At 39.1% G+C, this 17,025-nt stretch overlaps 1 protein-coding gene across 13 annotated transcripts in view; it reads left to right on the top strand.

Annotated features, from left to right (window-relative positions):
* Positions 1–17,025, top strand: part of MBNL1 (muscleblind like splicing regulator 1) — a 318,050-nt gene that overhangs the window by 138,195 nt on the left and 162,830 nt on the right. For 10 of the 13 annotated variants that reach the window (XM_063132105.1, XM_063132108.1, XM_063132104.1 and 7 more), the window contains exon 1: positions 8,919–9,087. The exons of 1 other annotated variant lie outside the window; for it this stretch is intronic. The gene's annotated coding sequence lies outside the window, so the exon portion shown is untranslated. 2 more of the 13 variants (XM_063132107.1, XM_063132096.1) reach the window with 2 other exon arrangements.

Genomic DNA, 17,025 nt, shown 5'->3' with positions numbered 1-17,025 from the left:
CGGATCCGATCCGGAGCTCCGGGCGGAGCGGAGCGGAAGTGGGCGGAGCGGGGGCGGGGCGGAGCGACCCGCTCCGAAAAATGGCGGATCTGCAAGTGAAGCGGAGCGGGGGGTCCGTGCACACCCCTACTTAGAACACATAAAGCCTTTATTAAATGCAGCCAATGCAACCAGAAAGAGCTCTATTGCTGCTTGTGATTGACCATGGCTGGGGTTCTCGTACTGGCATTGCTTGGGCATCCATTCGTCAGCGCAGGGTTGTACTAAAACTAGGGATGGGGAGAATTTTGTTCCATTGGCATTTTAATACAAAGTTACCTACCTCTGAACAAATATGTGACCCCAAACTCAGATCTTTCAGACTTCTCTGAAATATACAATGCAGGTCTCTTATTTTTTTTTAAATGTACATAATCTATATATTAGGGGAACGTGCACACAACAAATTATATGTATTAGTAAAAATAACATTTAAAATGCATTATATTTGAACAACTGCTTGGTCCACAGACTCCACCTCTATCTGGGCCAACTTACTTATCTCATCAGTTTGCCTTCTGGGAAATGGATATTGGATAAAAAACCAGGGATTCATAAGAGTTGTTTTGTTGCTAACTTTTATTTAGGTCTCTATGGTGTGAGAACAGGCTACCTGAAATAAACTGCTGTCTTCCATACAAGTCTGCCCAGGTTTTAAGATCTTCAGGGAAGGCTCTTCTCTTAGCACCACCTCCATCAGAGGCACCTTTGGTGGGAACACAAGAGAGGGCCTTCTTGATAGCTGCTCCCAGGTTTTGGAACTCACTGCTGATGAAGCTATGTTTGCTTCCTTTCTACTGACCTTCCATCAGCATGCTTTTGACATGTAAGTTAGCTGCTCTTTTGGGTTGAGTGCTATTTTTGTTCTTTTATTGTTGTATTTTAAATTGTGTTTTTAATGTATTTGTTTTATGATCTTACATTTTGGCTTTTATTGCAGTTAGTTTTCTTGAGTGTCACTTCCTGGTAGAAATAAATAAATAATAAAATAAATTTGGCAGGTTACCTCACCAGTTTGGATTCTGGGAGATGTGTGTTTTGACTGGCCAAGCCCACAATGGCAGCCATTTTGTGAATGGGGAAGCCCTCATATAGCAGCCATTTTCTGAAAGCACCCACAATATTCTCTCAAAATTCTAAAACTACCAACCAGCCTGAAAATGGTGGATAGTGCCTATATATTTTCTCTCTTCGAAGAAAAAGCTGTATGGAAGGGTGTTTCCCTTCAGGTTGGGAAAATGGTGTGTAGAAAGAGTTACATCCAGTACCATCTCTCAATCTGATTTGTTCCTTTCTCACAATTGCTTTGAACTAAAAGAAAAACTCACAAGAGTTTCTGCCATGGTTTCCCCAGCATCTTGTCCAGTTTGGGCCTAAATGGAGTGTGGAAAACTGTTATGACAGGGAGATAAATTCTCTTAATAGGTCTGCACTATTCAGGTATATATTTTACAGAAACTGAGTCCAATCAAATATGTGAGTCAAACTTTGCCCTGCAGCACAGGGACTCTAATTTCAGACAAAATTTCTGATGCAGTGTAAGAAATAGCTAGAAATTTGTAACACTATTTATATACTTACATGCTCTTACAGTAAAGTAAGCACAGACATTGTTTACCATTCACACTGCACTAACCACATACAAATGCTTAAGTGTTTTTTTTTCCTCTATAAAATTAGCATAAAAATATTTGGAGTTGATGAAGGAAGCTTCTGTGAGTTAGTCAAAACATCAGCATAATGAAATAAAGTCCTCTGCAAAATTCATCAGCATTTGTTTTGTCTGAATACTTAACTTAGTTTGACAAGTCTACAAATATGAGCAAATTGGATCAAACTCTTTGCAGAAGTTACGGATGTAAAAATGTGTTTGCTTAGTTCATAAGGCACATTTCCATCACACCATTTGAAATTAGATAAGAGAGGCTTGCTATCTATAACACTGTTTGTAAGAGTTCTTTTCATACAGAAACCATGGGGTCTACTGTCATCTGGGAGACTGCTGGATAGCATTCAGATATTTTCATTTATCAATGTTTTGAGTTATATGTTCAAGATAAATGGCCACAGTGTGGCACTGGACATATTTAAAACTTTAGAATTTGGTACTATTAAACTGTGGGAAATCATACGAGGTATAAGATCACTTGGGCACTGCTATTTAAGAAGGATATCAACAATATGTGATGTGTCCAGAGAAGGACAACAAAGTTGAAAAGAGGCCTGGAGTCAAAGTTCCATGAGCCCCATCTTAAGAGTTCGACTTTGCTTAAAGAAGTTTTGTATGCATTTCAAAGCTTTTGGGACATTATGGTCATACCTTAATTCACAATTCACAATTCAGAAAAATGCTCATGTATCATTAGTTTTCTATTCACCTGCATTGAAGATCTCACTGTTCAGTTTCACCAACTGTTACACTTATTGGGATGTTATGACTATTATGTGATAGGCCTCATATATTCTATCTGTTTTCAATTTATGGTGCTTTATCAACATGTTTTGCACCTGCAGAAGGACAGCCGATATACAAAATACTATGGCCATGGCCATAAGGTTACAATTTTCCAAATTACTCCCTGTAGAGCCAACTGCAAATTAAGTTTCTCTCTAGAAGGAAAGCACGCATGCACACACAAACACACCTCTGTTTGAATTATACGCTGAAAAATAGATTTGTGGCCCTGTTCAAAACTCTTTAGCCTTAGAGGGGTAAATAATGTTTGACAAAATATAACATTTTGAAACCAGCTGCTCAGAGCATAGATTCAGAATACAAATCAATGAAAAACTAAGGCTGAACTAACTTGCTATCTCTTTATTAAAACAGTGACTTGCAGTATTTTAACAAGGAACTTGGGAAATCAATTTTAGCAATGTCATAGGGAGGCACCGCTGCTACAACGATGAAGGAAAACCTTGAAATAAATGTATATTTTAAGATAACTGTCACATGAAACATTATACCACAGACCTTAACTTTCATTGCCTCAATTTGTGTTCTTGTAGTAAGTGGGAGAAACTCAGGGTGTTTTTTTTTACACATAGGAACAGCCATCTCTCTTTGTGCACAATCCTGCTCTTGTGTAGCTCATGTTTATTTCAATAGAGCTTGCCAAGCAGAACAGGGATGTGCTTTTGCTATATTTATGAGTATATGTGACTATTAAAAAAGGATGGAAAATGTTTTGGGGCAGCTTTTACAGGAGCACTGAATACAGTTGGCCTGGGTGTATAATAAAATGAGAACTGGGTAGGATAGTCATCTGAAATAATAAACACTGAAGACAGTGATGAGATGGGGGGAAAGGAACAGATCACACTTTCTGTGGCATTTTCTACCTGTACAAAAATTGTAGAGAGGGCAGAGGCAACCGGCATGGCATTTAACATTTATTTAACTTGTTCTATTTAACATTAATAGATGAATTTAATATGTACATTTCTTTACGATATCATAATCATGCAGCAAGGTAGTTACTATTCTTCCTCTTTTAGAAATTACACATTAGAGTTTTATTTGTTTAAAAAAAGTATTCACTGGAGTCATGTTTTTTAATAATCTTTTTTTAAATCTAAAAATTGAGTTCAGAAGTTGAAATGTTGCCAAACATGGAATGTGTGTAAAACTTTGTTTCAGTTCTTACTATATTTCATAGATCATTCTGAGTCAGCCAAAGTTTAAACTGTGTTCTTGACTTTTCTGCCAGTACAGTTTGCACAAGGCAGGCAATGTGTTAGTTGTAAAATATAGGTCTTCATCCAATCAGCAGTGCTATGCATTTAGAAAGCAGCTTCAGTGTGCATTTCCCTAGATGAATGGAAGTGAACAAATGAGTCCTATGTGTGTGGTTCTCCATTTCTATCCAACAGTTAAAGTGCATAAGATGACAAGAAGAGTCTTGCACAATCAGACCAAAGAGTCTATCTGTGGAACATGCATGGAATCATATTAAAATGTGAAGTCCCCTACTCCCTATTTCCTGCAAACTGATTGGGGAATTTTAACTAATGCTGTGCTGAAAATTTCTCCCATGAGAATTTCGACCATTCTCACTCAATTTGATAGAAAAGAAATTGCTTTCAAACAGAAATTCAAAAGGAGAAGAAATTTCAGAGAAATTCTCATGGGTTTGGTTCAGGGTTCAGAGCGGTAAAGCAGCAGTTTCTGCAGCTGAAACTCTCCCCACGGCCTGAGTTTGATCCCAGTGGAAGCTGGTTTCAGGCAGCTGGCTTGGGTCGACTCAGCCTTCCATCCTCCCGAGGTCGGTAAAATGAGTACCCAGCTAGCTGGGGGAAAGGTAATAACGGCCGGGGAAGGCAACGGCAAACCACCCTGCTATAAGGCCTGCCAAGAAAACGTCAGCGAAAGCTGGCGTCCCTCCAAGAGTCAATAATGACTCAGTGCTTGCATGAGAGGTCCCTTTCCTTCTTGTGCTTACCTTACTTATGAGATGACTGAAGAGTGTGTATCCTGACTTTCATTGTGCAGTCAACCCTCTGACAGCCTGAAGCCTCCTTGTCTTCCTGCACTTCCAACCTAGGGGAAGATATCATGGAATTTTATTCCATTCATAGGGTCTTTTCAAACAGGAAGTGCAGGCAGCCTTGGAGACTATGGGGAAAGAAAATGTTCAGGAGATTCCTGAGATGTTTCTGTTCTTACCTTCTAAAAATAAAAGGACACATTCAGAATTTTCTCCACATTTTCTTCACCATTATGTTTTTGTGGTGGCTGCATTCCCTCCCCTCAATGTCCTGGAGTGATGGTAGAAATATGGGGCATTGCGGGGGATGCAAAATGAGGGCCAGGCTGATAACACAGTAGATGTGCTGCCATTTGCAGTGGCAGTGCAAAAAACCCAAAAAAACTTTCGGGGAGAAAAAAGAAGAAATAAGATGTTCCCAATGGTGATGCCTAACTGTGAGAAATTGTTGTAGAATTTCTCTTGCCCCTGGATGGGTGGTGGTGGTGGATTTTGAATAGGGTGTAGAATTTTGAGAGGCCACTTCTGCACAGCTCTAATTTTAACATTCTAAAATGTGCTGCTTCATGTATAGTCTCTTGGACTGGGGGCAATGCTATTGAAAAATTAAACAAAAGCCCATCAATGTTATGCTTAGCTGTTTGTTGTCTTGCCATGACAGCAAGGCAGCACTTCACTAAGATGATGACATTTGGGGGAGGGTGTCAGGAAAACCAGCCTTTGTGGTTTAGAATGGCAGGCTTCTGAAGGCTGCAGAAGCTCCTGAAATGCATCTGGGTAGTAGATAGGTATTTTCTTTGTGGCTTTACAACTTATGACTCATCCATGGACCACTGCCATGGCAGCAATACATTTCCAACCTTTTGTGTAGTGTTTTGATGATGGTGGGGTGGGTCATTCTGCGATTAAGTGCAAGGTCACCTTCAGGATATTGTGGGATTTTTTCTTTTCTTTTCTCCCCTACTTTATCTGAATATGTTCTCAGAAGAATTCCTCTCTGCCCCAAAGGTGACCTCCATTTTTTCTCAAGGCAGCCATGGACAAATTTAGTTAAGTTCTAGGAGCCTAAATCTGGAAAGACAAAATGCTTTTTATTCTCTCTGTGGAAGCATGAGTAGAATGCTTAATGGGGGTGGGGGGAGAAGAAGCTCACCTGCAATCTCCATCTTTCTCTCCAGCATCTGATTGGGGTCACTACAGAGGCTGCTTGTCTAGGTGGAAAGAAAAGTCTTCCTTGATCTATCAGAGTGATTTCTGATGGTCCAAACAAGAACAAAGAATATGTGCACAGTTGAGTCCTAGCCCTGCTTTATACAGTTGTAAAGTCATGTTTGCAGGGCTGGCCTTAGAGGTGGGGCTGAACTGAGCTGAGGGGTGTCAGCATGAACCTTCTGGGCATGAACCACCAGGCCCCATAAACCTTCTGGGTAACCTGGCAAAGGTCACCATGTAGGGGGGGGCACCAAAGGCACTCCTCTTTGCTTAGGGAACTATTTATTCTAAGGCTGCTCCTGCATGTGTGGTTCTGATTTATAGAATATTAATGTCTTTAGAAGAGTGATCTCTTTTAAAACACAAGAAAGAACTCGAATGTGCTCTGTTCATTGCTAAAATCTGTGAGATGTGATTATGCCAGCAAATCTGGCAATTAATCTTCAGAGACAAATGCTCCATCTTCAGAAGTGAAGTCAGAAATGGCCTTCTCTGTGGTGGCACCTCATCTTTGGAATTCCCTCTCAAGGAGGTTTACCTGCACTTTTATATTATTACCACTTAGATGCCTAGCTAAGTCTGTCTTATTCACCAAGCTTTTCATTGAAATCAATGGTGTTTAACTTCTTCTGCTTTTATCCTGGATGATTGTTTTTATGAATTGGAATTGTTGTTTAATTTTAATATTGTTTGGACTCTTTTTTTTTTTTGGTATGATGATAATTCCAATTTTGACGTGAGGACACACACATACACACACAAAATGAAAGGGTAGAAAAAAGAGTTTTTAAATGAATAAGTAAAATGCCTATCGCTGTGACAGGATGTGTGCCATGTGTGTGGAGGTCCTCTAAATTTCAGACCACTGAGTGTGTTGTGTATCTCCACATATAGAGATATGAGCCTCATGTGGGATCACTGTCCATGAGGACAGGGCCCTACCCAGCATTGGGAATTGAGGACAGGTTTTGCCTTTCTCATAACAGTGGCCCAAGTGAAACACTTTCTTTCTCCTATATTTGTGAATGGCAATAATTCACTTGAATGGGAGAGAGTAAAAGGTTAGACACTACTGGGGTGGGAACCTAACGTAGGCTGTTGGGTAAAACAGGGGAGCATTGTTCCCCACTTGCAAGTTTTCCAATGGCATCTGGTTGGCTGCTATTAGAAACAGCATGTTGGAGTTGATGGGCCTCTGGTCTGATTTGGCAGGGCTCTTATGAGATTAAACACACCTAACCACTTCCCCCAGCCACCATAAAGATTAGGATGGCATGTGCACTTACTAAAGAAAGCAGTTGTCAGCAGTCACCTTTGGCAGTAGATCCCACCTGTTTATGGTTGGGGAGAACTGAATCCAGACTGCTATTCTCCCTTCCGGCTTGTGATTGGTGCTGTTGAAGTTGAGCATGCTGATATTCTCAACTGCTTCATCCACACAGGTTGTTGGATATTGCAGCCTGCTTCTGTGCATGGAGCTGTGAATCAAGGCTAGTGCTTTGTCACCAGCAAAAATCAACAGAAATTTTGTTACTGTAGAAGTAAACTGGCTGTAGAAATTCTGCTGGAGGAAGTTTTATGCTGCCTAGGACAAGGAGATTCAGTTTTATAATCCAGCATTTCCCTATCAAATGGGCAAGTCTAAAGAGCAGTTTGCAATGCATTGTATATTATTTATCAGCACATAACTGGAGGTGCAGGAAACTGTATGAGGAAACGGAAAGAGCGGCAGATTGCATAAAGTTCCTCTGGATCTTTCTGCTTGCTAACCCTGCAACTCATATAGCTCTCTTCCAATTATCCTGTGTGCCCTGGAGGTTTCAATGGGATTGGTACAGAATCAGTAAGTATCAATGCTATGGGGCTTACACAGGGAATCTAATGCCATTTTCACAAACGATGCACAATCCCACTTGTGTGTAAATAGCATGTGAGAACCTCAAAAGTGCTGTTGGTGTCATATATGCAAACACCCATAGAGCCAATGCCTTGAACTAATTAAATATATGTGATCAGATCCCAGGAAGTACCAATACTTAGGGAAGGTGCTGGCAGAAGTTTGGAAAAGTGCTGTTCTTTGTCAGGAACTACCCATGATTCTCAGAGGCTGAACGTGGGCAAATGTTGGAGCCTACATTGTTCTCTCAATCAGCAAATGTGTCTTGTCTGTATCAAGCTGGCTTTCTCCCCGACATGCTAGTTTTCTAGGTGCAGGGATGTGTGTGTGTGTAGGAGCATTCAGACATGTCTCCCACCCCAGTTTACCACCTAATCTTTTGTTTGGCCAGAGGATCAACTTGGTTCAAATGAAACCCTGAAAAGATTTATGCAGCTATGGTCCCTGTGACCCTAAAATAATAATAATAAAAACCACAGATTATGTTCTGTGGGGCAGAGGGATGGCTTATAATGATGGTCCGTCTTTCCCAAGAAGGACAAAGGCATTTGTTGACAGTGCATTTACAGTGTACAGTGAATTTTAAGAAGCATTACAGAAGTACTGCAAAGTCTGCGGGCTGGTTTATATCGTGTGTGTAACCTTGCAGACTTGTCTTCACAATCTCGAGAAATAATACTGATGATGATGATGATGATATCAACAACAAAATCACTCTTGTAAAGGTGCTCCCCCGAAAGAGAGCTTTGCATGCGTCCTGTTTCCACGACCAACTCCGAGGTGTTTCTCTTCTTCTTCCCTCTCATGATTTACGTATAAACTCGGGAGATACCAAGACAAGCGTTTTAGGGGATCCTGAGTTGTTTTCAAAGGCGGCTTTCTTCAGCTCTTCACTTTTCCACTCCGCCAGCCAGCGAGCGCTTCACAGCCTCGCCTAGAGAGCCCATTTGCCTCAGCCGCTTGCTTGCCAAAAAAAAAAAAAAAAAAGCGACCCGGCGTGGACGCCATATAATAACGAACATATAATTTTTATTTTTACTTTCAAAAAAATATTTCCCTCCTTCCTCGCTATGCATTCTTGCAGGCTCCACAAAGTACGCCCAGTTGCTTCCTGGTAGGTTTTGCTGACTGGGGGAGGGGCGGTGCAGGCAGCAGCGGAAACCAGACATTACAGATAAGAGTGTGCAGCGCGCAGCCGACGGCGACAGTCATTTTTGCATTGCAGCTGCATGAGGTTTGGGGCGACGAGAATGCCGCTGTGACGAGGCGAGCGACAAGTCCCATCTTCTCCTTTCCCCCTCCCCTTTTGGTTGTTTGTTTTGTTTTGGTTTGGTTTTCTTGTCTTTTTCTTCGCCTCCTTCAAAATTTTGGTCATCCTCTCTTGAATCCCCCACAATGCCTTGGTCGATTTGTCCACGATCTGATGGTTGCCTCAGAAAAGAAATGTGAGAGGTAAGAGGTCTTTCTCTTTTGCTGCTGTTGTTGTTGCTGTTGTTGTGTGATTGTGATATTCTTGTTTTTTTTCTTTTTTATACTATATTTAGCATTCTGGAAGGACTGTGTTTAAGTTTTTTTTTCTTTTTTTAAAAAATAAGCTTTGGGTTGAAAATACACACAAACAGGATGGTGTGTGTGAGAGAGAGGGACAGAGAGAGACAGAGAGAGGAACTGAGCTTTTGGGGTTGCTTTTTAGTGGAAAGAAGTGCTCCCCACGTCAGTTGAGCATTTCATATCGCGCACACCATCGCAGAGCTTAGAAAAAAGAAAGCAGAAGGTCGTAGCTGCAGTTCTGCTTAAAGCAGCCGCTTCCTCCCCGTGTGTGTGCGCGCGCGTGTGCATGTGTGCGTGCGTGTTGCTCTGCAGGGTCGTGCAGTTTTGCAGTCTGTACACACGCACGCACGCACAGAGAGTGAAGACACCGGCTAAGCAGGTGCATGAAAAGGTCCCCTATCACTCATTGACCTTTCTTTAAAGCTTAAATTACCCCTGAACTTGGCTTAGCTGCATGTCCCTTATTATAGACCACACAGCTCCACAGGACGGAGTGCCGACTACTCTGTAGTTCTACCATGGGAGGATAGATCCGCTACTGCAGCCAGCAGTGTGACCTGACAGCCCTATCTTTCCTTGCAAGGCTTAAGAACAAGATTGCAACACTCTCCCTGCCCTACACGTACGCGCGCGCACACACGCACACACACACACACTGCTTTCAGGGGAATCTATTTATTCAGTCTGCTATCTCAATAACAACAACAACAACAGTAATAATAATAATAATAATAATGTGGGCCAAATATGTTTGCTGAGAGGTTAATTCCTCACCTACTGCATGTGAATTACGTGTGACCTGTTTAGTTGTGCTTCCTTATATGGAAGGCACTTTAATTTGGTACAAAGTGGCTTTTGCCCAAGTTTACAGGGTGGAAGAGACCCCACCAAAACAAACAAACAGGGTGAGGGGAGAGGTGTTATTTCCATAAAATAAGCAAAACAACTTCTCTGTGTCGTGATCGAACATTATTAAAAGCAAACAAATATACCCAAACACCTGTACACATGGCATCTAGCAATTGAAATTTGATATGCATGTTGCCTTTATAAGGACTTAAATATTTTTTTAAACCCATATTGATTACATTTTGATTCCAGAAGTGAGGGAGATCAAATAGTGTGTCCTTTAATGGGCAGGAATCTGTTAATAGCGCTGCATCTTAAGAAAATGCTATGATTTAGGTTTCTCTTGGGGAACGTTAACTATGTTGCAGTGGAAGGTGTTGGCTCAAAGTAGTTAACTGGCACAGGTAGATTAAAGGAGCCAGCTCATTCCCTGCTAGACCCAGAGCATCTAAATTTTAAAGTGAATTGTGGCAGTCGGTGGTTATGTCCAATGTGAACTAAACTCATGAGGAAAAATGGTTTTGAGAGGAACCATTATGCCATTGTGATTACATAGACTAGCACAGGAGAGAGTTAGTTTGCAGGTGTTTAGGCCTACGTGTAGAAATACAGGTTTCTGCATTTGGCTTGTGTGGGTACATATCCTTACATATATATATATATATATATATATATATATATATATGAGAGAGAGAGAAGAGTTACATTTTTGAAGAACTAGACTGTGCTTTGAAGTCCCCATGATATTCCTATATAAGCAATGTGCTTCGATGTCCCCATGATATTCTATATAATCCATTCCTTTGATGCTTGACTACATACTGATATTTCTTTAAGTACATATTGGCAGCCAGATGGGCAAAGGAGAGTTATCTGCCAATTTATAGGGATTTCCAAAACTGGTGAAAACCTTTTTGATGCATAGGAAAAGTATATATCAATATATACAAAGAAAGAAAGAAAACAAAAACAACTGGTATAATTGGTTAATTGTTGCTGTAGAAAATATAAGATTTAGGGTTGTGCACTTGCTGAGGGAATGATGTTGCTTAATGAACTTTCAGGAGACTGAGCAATCATGTTGCAAAATCTGCAGTTGACCCACCATGACTAAAGAAGACTGGAGAAAAGACACCAGGGAGACTGAGCAAAGCTAGACTTGTAGATATCACTGCCTACAAATTACTCTGCAAAATATAGTAACTCCTGCCCACATAGGAGGATATTGTAAAATAATGGTAAACTCTTTGCAAGGCAGTCTGATTTTTGGTAGCATGTTAGGCTGCGACCCTGTGCTCATTTACCATTTGAACTCAATGGGATTTACTTTTGAGTCGACATGTATAGAATTGTTCTGTAAGATGTTATAAATAATGGAATAGGGTCTTATTTTAGTGGTGCTGTGCAAATTGGTAGTGCTCTTTATACTTGGAAAGCATTAAGGACTGACTAGCCAAATATCCAGTAGTCTTATAACAGAAAGACAGGGTATTTCAAAAATAGGTAGCCAAAGGTAGCAAATATGTATGAAGAGATCAGAATTCTTAATATAGGTCAAAGATGGGAAGGCAAGGTAGGGAGATTAAAAGAGAGATAGAGAGATAGAGAGATAGAGAGAGATTAAAGGATGTACACAAATTAACTATATGCAGAAGATAAGCTGGATATTCTTTATTGTATTATTATAGCACGGGGTACTTTCACTGTAATAGATTAAAATCTAGTCCTTTAAAAAACAAAGTTGACAATGCAACATTAGCCTAATTTAGATATCTCACTTCCTGATTACCATCCCATAATTCAGTGATCTGGAGGGCCAAGTGGGCCTGCCTCCTTCTTTCCTCCAGCTTTCCCTTTGACATGTATGCTTTCTATTCTTTCGTTTCCTAGTTAGTGAGAAGTAACTATGGTTTACTGTGACATCTGATCTGGAGTAACTATGATCACTAACCACAGTGTATTCTCAAACACAAATTGAAACTGGGATCAAACCCTATTTTCTAACTTTGTAATGGTAACTACGGGTACATTGGTTCAAACATTGTGGTGAGTCAGGAAAGAACGGGGATTTTACTTGGAGGAATGAACAAGGAGATGGATGAACCAGCAAACTCATGGAGCCTCTTTTCCCATCCCTGACTTTCAAACCATGTTTAGATTATAGATCCACTTTGATATTTGAACTGGTCCAAAGTTTAATAGGAGGGTGGGGGTTTTGGTAATTATATGTTTGTGTACAAGTGTATGTGTGCATTTTCTAATCTGTCTCAAGGTTTCAGAGCAGGTTACTCATGATCCTTGAAAAAGTCATGTGAGATACCTTAGTGGATGACAGAAACGGGATTTGAACCTGCATCTCCCATGTACAGATTCAAAACATATGTCTTTATGCTATCCTGACATTTCTCAAATAAAAATGTTCGCTTATCATGAACTGCTTAAGCATAAATTGCTGGGTCATGTTTACTGCATCTTCAGAAGGCCCCTTGTGTACCAGTATTGGGCCATAAAAAATTGATAACTATGCTGAAAAAATGGAGACAAAGAAGAAAGAAAAGTGTGTGTGTGTGTGGGGGGATTGTGATAGGAAAATCATTGGTGACTTCTTTACTATGTCACTATGGAGAAGACATAAGACCAGGATATTCTATAAATGTTGCAGTTGCCCTAATTGGATTCCATTACAATTTCGAACAACCACTTTTGTAGAGCACCTCTTTAAGTATTCACGGCTAAACAGTTCCTTCTTGAGTTATTAAATCCAGACTACAATGCAGTAAAGTGCTTCCGTGCTAAATCATTTTGATAAGGTTGAGAAGATTTTGAAAATCCGTTTCTAAGCAGGATGTTTAAAGAGGAATCGAGTAAGTCATTTTGTAAACCAGAAAAGAGGCCATTTTGCTCATCTTTACATTGCATGTTGCAGATAATTATATGATGGGAATATCTACATTGGCTTGATTTGCCGAAGCAGCATTGATATTGATGTGCCCTTGATCATCTAGTTTGTTGCATTGACACAGTTCTCTGTGGCCTAGTTGTGAATTGCGTTTACACAATTGGAGAGATGATGAGATCCCCAAGCATAGGTTAGCAGATTTGACCCACACCTTCAGACATAGAAATTGGTCTGCATGTTGGAAATCTATTTCTTGTTTTTTTTTTATGGCGTTCAAGGTTTATGGCCTGGATCCAAAGATTAAGAACTTTCAAAGGGTTGACCATGCCCATGGTTACTTCCCTCTCCCCACTCCTTTGAACAGAAGGCTCTGCCAAGCCCACTTTGCTATATCAGAGACTTCCCCAACTTGGTTCTCCCAGATGTTTTGGACTACAACTCCCAGTATTCCAGACCATGTCTGGGATTGATGAGAGTTGATGTCCAAAACATCTGGAGGGCATCAGGGTGTGGCCATAACACAAACTGATTTTGAAATCCTATAGTTTCCAAAGCAGTTTGCTGTGTAGTGAAAAGGGGGGACTACTGTTTGAGAAACACAAATTCATAGACCTCTTCGGGGCTGCAAAACTAGTTCAATAGTTCTTTGGCTTCCCGGCGTCTATGTTTTTGTTGTGGTTTGGTTCCATGCTCTATTCCAGCTGAACTTGGGAAGTAAATTCAGTTATCTGGTTTGTTACATCTTTTGTTTTATCTGTTATTGTGTAAGAATCTCAAAGGGCAGCACAGACATTTATAAAATACATAAATAGATAAATGGAGGACTGATTATTTTTTTATATATAAAAATGATATTTACATTTTCAAGGTATGGAATAGGTCTGTGCATTGCATATTTTTTAGACCTGGTGTGAAGTATCAATTTTCAGAATATAGCACTTGCCAATTGTATTTACTCCTAGGTTTTAAAGATTTCTCACATCATACTAGCCAATGGGCTCCATGACCATTATTCTATTCTATTTTATTTATATCATTTATAGGCTGCCCTATTAACAAAAAGTTATCACTATAGCTTACAACATAAAACTTCCTTCCTTCTGCTTTCAGGATACCTTGTGGGTAATTGCAGAGTTCCTCATCTGCTAGACCTCTTTAGGGCATCTCTTACATCCATAACATGTTGGGGAAACTAAATATCTCAATCCACTTTCAATGGTTAGAAGTTCAAATTTCATCCTTCATAGCTGAGCTTAGTGACGTTGCATCTGTAATACTGATGGACTCTGTGAGAGAGGATTGTTCACAGCACACATTATTAATTCCACTTGTAACAAAATGTGTAGAGCTACATCGGATATGCAACAAACTGTAGAAAAGTAAATCCGTCAACCATATTTTTGTGCACAGGAAAGGAGATCTCACTTGATGACTATGAGTGTCTTATTGGCTTCAGCAAATTTTTTTTTTAAGTTTAATTTTTATTTTATTTTTTTGTATTCATACAGAAAACAAAACAAAATAAACTTGAACATAATATTTGTTGATGTTTATTAACTACTTGACAAGCCATTCAACTAGTGATGGACATGCATGTGAGAAGCAACCTATAGTCTATAGAGTGGAAGATGATCTAGTAGTATGAGAAACCCAAACCCATATAATAATCCTTATCTCTAGAACTATTTATTACACCCAGTTATGGTCTGCAGAACTGAACTGAGAGCAAAGAAAACTCCTTTAATGTTGCAAAATTTTGTAGGATTGAGAATGCAGTTACAAGAATCTGTGTTTTTAGATTTTTTAATGCACCCAACGCTGCAAATGATCATGTACAAATGGGTTTTGCTTTTAGCCATGTGGACAGTTTCTATATCAGTATTAACCAATAACAGCATTATTGTATGACTACTATTTTGGGTACCTGGGAGGAGACTCAATTTATGGATTGAAACCTGAGATTCCCAGAAGGCTTCGATTATTACACAGAACATACTGTAGCTAAAACAAGGAGTCTTAAAGAAAACTGCTTTCTTCTTGGGATATAGTATTAACAGCCATTACATAGGCTGTAAATGTACCCCTGGCTTTCCGTTTTTATCTGCTTCGATGCATAAACTTCAGTTGTGAAATTTAATGGCAAGGTAGAAGGAAAATGCAGAGGAAAAAACTTACCTGTGATTAAGTGGACAGGCCTTAACACCTCCTGATAACCAGAATAGCATATTATTGCCACTTTGATGTACTTTTAAACTCTCTACTACAGTCATCTTCTTGAAAATAAGTAGAAAAGAAAGAAAGAAAGAAAGAAAGAAAGAAAGAAAGTGGAATAGTCTTGTACTTTAGCTTTAAAATAGTTGGTGCTATAAATCAGGATGGATTTGATTTAAATCATGATTTAAATCAATTTGATTTAAATCACTTCTCAGAAAGACTCAATTTAATCATGTGACTTCCCCCCCCCCCCCCAAGTGCACTCTTCCTTGCTATATTTTACACAACTCAGAGATACCAAAGACTCATTCTTTCTGGTATAATCTTAATATTTACAACCAGATGAAGGTTTCATTTTTAGAATAGCAACTTTTCATATTAATTTTACAGTTATATCAAAAAATACTGATTTGGTTATACTATTAGAAACACATCATAGTTAATCATGAATTTATTGTGAGGTGAACTATCTCCAGTTTAATAGGTTAATCACTGATATTTGGACAACTTTTCTGCTGTACTTTATTGGAAGGAGAAAAATAATCTTACAGAAACCTCTGGAAGAGCATGACATTGTGAATGGATTAATAGAATTCATTTACCAAAAAATTTAATCAGCCTCATGCTACGTAATTAAAAACTAATCCTTATTTCATGATGAATAACCTTTGGACTATAATGTATCTTAAATAGAAAACTATCTTTAGATAGATTTTTCCTCAAAAAGCATTTTATTAAAAAAAAACCAATTTAAATAAAAAAATCCGATTTAAATAAAAAAATCCAATTTTTTAAAAATTGTTTTTTAAATCATTGATTTTTATCCACCCTGCTATAAATATTTATTATCTCCAGAGATATTGCTTTTCTTGCATGCTACTTAAAATTAATATGTTACCATATTTACAATAAATTAAAAATTACTCTTTCCAAAGCTCATAAACCATTCAATACATAATTGTCAAGATTTGCCCAGTGTATTATTTGTGCTGTTGGAGGATGCCCCTTAAAATTGCCATAAACTTAGAAGATTCTTAGACTTTGTTACCATTTAAGCTGTGGAGTACAGTTGGAAATATTTATTTAACAATAATGTTTCCTCTTTTCCTTTTGATATTTCTGTTCTGTCACTGAAATGCAGGAGCTTGCTTTTGCTTCCCACCTTTACCTATTAGGTCAGAAACTTTATTTTCTTAAATAATAAATAATTTGGCAAACTAAAAGATTTTTTTGTGTGTGACTGCCATAATGATCTTGAACTTGGCTGCTCTTTTAGTGCTCATGTTAAGACTCTGTTCACCAACAGCCTGAAACAATATTTCTCCTCTATGTCACTGGAAGCTGCAAGTGGAATAGCAGAGCCCATACATATATATTTAGTTAATAGAGCATTATAAAATTAAAAGGGTCTGTTCAGTCATGATGGGCTGAGAAGAACACTTTGTCTGACATAAGTATTGGGTGTGAGCTCTTTCTTCTGTTCACAGGAAGAAAATAACAAGTATTCTGAGCTGCGATATCGAATAACCCCAGCCACCTAGTCAAAGGCACACATTGTTTCTGGGGATGGTTTTGGTGGGCACGGAGATATAGGGTAGTATCCAACTGTGCCCCAGTGCTAGTGCTAATGACTTATTTGAATATCATGGGTAGTGTCCATGCTGTAGCGCTAGTGCTAAGATGTTAGTGACGCTTGTACATTGTAACTAGTGCTTACTAGGTCAGTGAGAAAAAGAGGCAATTTGCCACTGAAATTTGGTGGAAAATTTGCCAGGTTTTTTGCTATAATATTCAAATAAATATGGTAAAATGTTCACTCATTGTACGCATTCAGACATAATATTAAACCATGAGCTAAGGTAATGCTTAGAGCCTCA

This window comes from Elgaria multicarinata, chromosome 8 (assembly GCF_023053635.1).
Source record: "Elgaria multicarinata webbii isolate HBS135686 ecotype San Diego chromosome 8, rElgMul1.1.pri, whole genome shotgun sequence".
Lineage (NCBI taxonomy): Eukaryota > Metazoa > Chordata > Lepidosauria > Squamata > Anguidae > Elgaria > Elgaria multicarinata.
The sequence above is the reverse complement of the archived record's forward strand: the minus strand, read 5'-3'. Positions and strand labels throughout refer to the sequence as shown.